Source organism: Euleptes europaea, chromosome 14 (assembly GCF_029931775.1).
Source record: "Euleptes europaea isolate rEulEur1 chromosome 14, rEulEur1.hap1, whole genome shotgun sequence".
NCBI lineage: Eukaryota > Metazoa > Chordata > Lepidosauria > Squamata > Sphaerodactylidae > Euleptes > Euleptes europaea.
This window is the reverse complement of record NC_079325.1, coordinates 37,298,132-37,304,131: the sequence shown is the minus strand read 5'-3', so window position 1 is coordinate 37,304,131 and position 6,000 is coordinate 37,298,132.

Sequence of the window (6,000 nt, the reverse complement as noted above, 5' to 3'; positions counted from 1 at the left end):
AATGTGACATGCTCAAGTTACCGACTGAGCTTCACAAATGACTAGAATACAAACCTGCCTACTCCGTTCAGAGCTACATATACTGATCGTCAATAGGCTGGGTTATTTTAGCAGGCACCTGGGTCTTTTATTTCTTGCTGTCAAGGAATCGCTTTGTACATTGCCTTTTGTAGATGTGTTTGTCTTTTACATATTTGCATTCTTCTTTGACCTGGTTTTGTACTGCCCATTCCTGTTTTTATTCTTCCTCTGCATTCGTTTTTAAATCTTATGCCCGATTTTACTGCTGGCTTTACACTGCATTCTTATGCAGAGTTATTGAAATCAATTGGCTTAGACTGGAGTAACTCTGCATAGGATTGGTCAAATATAAAATGTTAGGCCTATGAGGTTTTATAACTTTTTGCTAAAAAAATGTTAAATAAAGCTTAAAATTGCTTTTCAGACCAACAAACCAGAGTAGGATTGCCAACCTCCAGGTACTAGTAGATCAAACAAAAAAGGCACCACTGTACCTGTACAGTGTAGGTTTGGAAATCAGAACAGGAAAAAGGGTACAAAATAGCAAAAATCTTATTGGTGACTATAACAAAGTAGACAATTGCAAATACAAAATTGTGCATAACAACAAACACTGAATGTACTATCCTACTAAATATATACATATATACAAAGCATGTATAATACAGACTCTATGCAAAGCACATAATAGGTGTTCTTCTGGGTGAAAGAAGAGTACAGTTGATGTAGAATATCCAATGAATGCTATAATCCAAAAGAATGAGATGGGGGGCAGCCGTTTCACAGTCTTTTCTTCAGCCCCATATTCAGTCCTATATTCAAACATATAATATAAATTGACACACTAGTCTTAATACTATATAAACCCAGGAAACCTCTAAATATTAAAATATTAAAATGTATACTCACACAATTCAGTTGTAAATCAATTACATGATAAGATCATCATATATTATTCAATATAGCATTGTATTAGGATAGTTCATCAGTTCCTCAAGGGATACTAACAAGTGTGACAGTAGCTTTCTCTTCGAACTATCAGTTAAATGAAAAACAGGTGTTGGTACTAGCTGGAGATCTCCTGCTATTACAACTGATCTTCAGCCGATAGAGATCTGCTCACCTGAAGAAAATGGCCGCCTTGGCAATTGGACTCTATGGCATTGAAGTCCTTCCCCTCCCCTCCCCAAACCCCACCCTCCTCAGGCTCCGCCCCTAAAACCTCCCACCGGTGGCAAAGAGGGACCTGGCAACCCTACCACAGAGCACACAGAGCAGAAGTTGGGGATGTAATTTTGTATCATGGAGCAGACGGCAAATTTGCCGTTTGCATGGTTTCCTCTTGAGGAGACAAAATTTCACAACAAATAAAAGTGTGAAGCTGGGAACTTGAAATGAACTTATGTATCGCGTGTGTGGGGGGTGCAACTCACAGCCCGTAAGTAAGGTTGCCAGACCCCTCCTGGGCACGGCAGGGATGGGGGAGTAGGGTTGCCAGATCCAGCTTGGGAAACTCCTAGAGATTTGGGGAGGGAGCCTGGGGAAGACAGGGTCATTAGCGGGGTATGGTGCCATACAGTCCACCCCCCAAAGCATCCATTTTCTCCAGGGGTACTGATGTCTGCAGTCTAGAGATGAGGTGTGATTCTGGGAGATCCCCAGATCCCTACCCATTAGTAAACCTATAAATAAAGCCACCTGTCTAGGTATGGCCAAGAGGGAATGAGAGTATGAGTGGGCTGAAGATCAAGGCTAGAAGACAGCAGTGGAGAAGACCACTGACTGCAAAGTCTCTGGATGACCTCTGCCCCAGTGACTGGAAATTGTCATCATCAGCTCTCTATCGAGGACAAAAACAAGTGACCGAGCCATGAGAAATGATGTGTGTCGGTAAAAAAGCTCCAGAAGGCCTGTCAGTCAAGACCAGCACTACAAGGCCATGGGACCTGAGACGATGGGTGCCAAGATGACCATACATGGCAAGACTCCCCTGAGCATCAGAGGTCGCCTCGTGCTCCCTGTGCGTTTCTGCGCATTTTGCCTGTGTTTTCCGGATTTCTGGCTAAAACAGCATCTGGAAAACATGAGCAAAGCCCGCAGAAATACGCGGGGAGAGTGAGGCTACCTCTGATGGTCGGGAAAGGTATGCATAATCAAAAGGAAGCCCCAAGCAGTCGATGGGGGTAACCACGGGGAAACAGCCCTGCATATATGGCCTGAGTCTCTGGCTTCTTTCTCTCTTAGTAAACCTAAAGCTCAATAAAAAAAACCAGTTCTAAAAATGTCGAGGGTTCAGGAGGAAAGCCTGATCGCCTTTCCTTTGATTCCCAACACTCCTAAAATTTATTTCTAACAGATTGCACCTTTAATAATTTAATTATACCGACATATCATTGTGCTCTCGTGTGTTTTATCATTTTAACAAAAGAGCCAATAGGGTATAGTGGTTAAGAGCATTGGTTTGGAGCAGTGGACTCTGATCTGGAGAACCGAGTTTGATTCCCCAATCCTCCCACACGATCGGCAGAGGCTAATCTGGTTAACTGGATGTGTTTCACCACTCCTACACACGAAGCCAGCTGGGTGACCTTGGGCTAGTCACAGCTCTATTAAACCTCTCTCAGCCCTGCCTATCTCACAGGGTGTCTGTTGTGGGGAGGGGAAGGGAAGGTGATTGTAAGCCGGTTTGATTCTCCCTTAAGTGGCAGAGAAAGTCGGCATATAAAAACCAACTCTTCTTCTTCTTGTTCTTCTTCTTCTTCACATACCGTGTTGGAAGCTACTTCAAGAGCTATATTTTAGAGCGGGGGGTGGAAATATCTTAAAGAAGACATTTGGACATTGCAAAGCCATTTAATTGCTACATAATGTACAGTGCACAGAGTTTCCGGTATTCAAAGCAGTCCACGTACCTTACCTTCTTGCAACCCTTACAAGAGATCTTTAAAGTAGGCCAGTATTGTTAACCCTTGCCATGCAGAATGAGGGCTGAAAGAGTGATTTGCCCAAGCCCGCCGAGTGACTTCGTGGCAGAGACACATTAGAACTTCCCAGATCAGAGCTCTTTGTCTCAGCCACTCGGCCATGCATGGCTAAATTCTTTGACCACCAAATCTTTGACTTTGGCTCTTGGTTAGTTATTAAATGTTGTGGCTTGGCCCAGAATTGCCAAATCCGGGTTGGGAAATTCCTGGAGATTTGGGTGCAGAGCCTGGGGAGGGAGTTCAGCATGTGAGGCATACATTCCACCCTCCAAATAGGGTTGCCAGGTCCCCCCGGGCCATCGGCTGGGGATCGTGGGAGGGCAGGCTTACCAGCTCCAGGTTGGGAAACTCCTAGAGATTTGGGAGTGGAGGCTGGGATGGACCTCAGTGGGATACAGTGCCATAGAGTCCACCCTCCAAAGTTTCCTTTTTCTCCAGGGGAACTGATCTCTGTAGTCTGGAGATGAACGGTAATTCCTGGAGATCCCCAGATATCCCTACTTCCAAAGCTGTCATTTCCTCCAGAGGGAACTGATCTCTGTAGTCTGGAGATCAGTTGTAATTCTGGGAGAACCCCCAGCCGCACCTAGGCTTGCCAACCTCCAAGGGGTGGCTGGAGATCTCCCATTATTCCAACTGATCTCTGGGTGACAGAGATCAGTTCACCTGGAGAAAATGGCCACTTTTTGGAAGGTGGACTCTATGGCATTATGCCCCATTGAATTCCCTCCCCAAACCCCACCATCCTCAGGCTCCACCCCCAAAATCTCCAGGTATTTCCCAACCTGGATCTGGCAACCCTAATCGCACCTGCAGGTTGGCAACCCTATGAAATACATCAATTGCTAAGGCAGGGAAAGGGGAGCCATTTCAAATCCGTTGAGTGGTCAAGCCAATGTAGGATTTACTTGTGCGTTAGAGATGTGGAGAAAACTTAAAAAGCAATTTCAAAGTCAGTAGTGAAAACAAGTCCTTATAACTAAATCAACTCCTTTGCAGAAGGTGATGCTGGTCCAAGTTCTCCCCCTAGTGGAAGGAATGAGGAAATGCAGAGAGCCTGCAAGAAAGCACAGCAGGCCTTTGATCTTTTACAAAGCGAAAGGGCTCTGGGGTCTTATTCTGCTGCCTGGAAGGGCAACCTGAGGCAGTTCCTCTCCTTCCCCAATCCGAATTTTAAACCCTTTCCTGCCTGACATTCAAAGCATGAAACTGACATTTGGCTGGAATGAAAACTTACATTGCCTATTGTCCCTTGTCTGTTTCTGTAACCCAATCACCAGAGAGCCGGTGTGGTCCGATGGCCAGAGTGTCAGACTTGGACTGGGCAGACCTGGGTTCAAGAACTCACCAGATGACTTTGGACCAGTCACTCTCTTTCTCTCTCTGTCTAACCTGCTTCACAGGGGTGTTGTAGAGAGATCATCATAAGCTCCCACACACACCAGCTGGAGTTCTCTGGTGGCCGTCTTCTAGTTGTACACCTGCTTAAGGTATTACAACTGATCTCCAGATTACAGAGATAGAATCATAGAAGAAGAAGAGTTGGTTTTTATATGCTGACTTTCTCTACCACTTAAGGCAGAATCAAATCAGCTTACAATCACCTTCCCTTCCCCTCCCCACAATCACCTTCCCTTCCCCTCCCCACAACAGACACCTGTGAGGTAGGTGGGGCTGAGAGAGTGTGACTAGCCCAAAGTCACCCAGCTGGCTTCGTGTGGAGGAGTGGGGAAACAAATCCAGTTCACCAGATTAGCCTCTGCAGCTCATGTGGTAGAGGGGGGAATCAAACCTAGTTCTCCAGGTCAGAGTCTACCGCTCCAAACCACCGCTCTTAACCACTACACCATGCTGGCTCTCTCATCGAATCATAAAGCTGAAAGGGGCCATACAGGCCACCTAGTCCAACCCCCTGCTCAAATCAGGATCAGCCTAAAGCATCCCTGACAAGTGTTCATTCAGCTGTTGCTTGAAGACTGCCGGAGAGGGGGAGCTCACCCCCCCCCCAGGCAGCCAATTCCACTGCTGAACTACTCTCACTGTACAAAATTTTTCCCTAATGTCCAGATCAGTTGCCCAGGAGGAAACAGCAGCTTTGGAGTGTGAATTGTATGGCATCACATCCACACCAAGCTCCCTCCACTCCCCAGTTCTGCCTCCCCTCCAGGCACTGGCCCAAAATCTCCAGGAATTTCCCAAGCAAAAGTTAGGACTCTAGGTTAAGATGGACTGTTCGGCATCTAATGGAGCCTGTTCATTCTCCATAGCAGTTCTTACTTTGCACGGTGGCCGTGGGCTTCCTGAGGAGGGGAGGGGCGCCAGCCATCTAGAGATGTTTTTAGGAGGTTCTAGAAAGATGTTTTATTTGCTTGGGCTTTTATTTATTATGGATGGTTTGGATTTTGGTATTTTAAACTGCCTTGAGTGACAAGGGGAAGGCAGGATATAAATATTTTAATAAATAAATATATGCTTCAAGTAGTCAAAGCTCCTAATAGACATGTATTTATTGAAAAGAATTTATATCCCCCTTTCAACCCAAGTCTTTAATGCAGCTTAAGGAGGGTTGCCAGGTCCCTCTTCGCCACAGGTGGGAACTTTTTGGGGTGGAGCCTGAGGAGGGTGGGGTTTGGGGAGGGACTTCAATGCCAGAGTCCAATTGCCAAAGCGGCTGTTTTCTCCAGGTGAACTGATCTCTGTTGGCTGGAGAAGTTGTAATAGCAGGAGATCTCCAGCTAGTACCTGGAGGTTGGCAACCCTAAGCTTAAGGAAGTATTTGCCCCCAAAAAAACTTAAACTATACCGTTACATAAAAGTAAACTGCATCAAAGCAGTAATCGCTGCAGCAGTTTGATTTTGTATTTTAATTTTGCTACTGGGATTTGTTTTTGATTGCCATAACATAAAGCTTTATCAGTGGACATCTGGCTGAAAAGCCAACAAACAATCAATCTAGTTTGAGGCATAATCAGGTGCCATAGAACATTGATGAAGC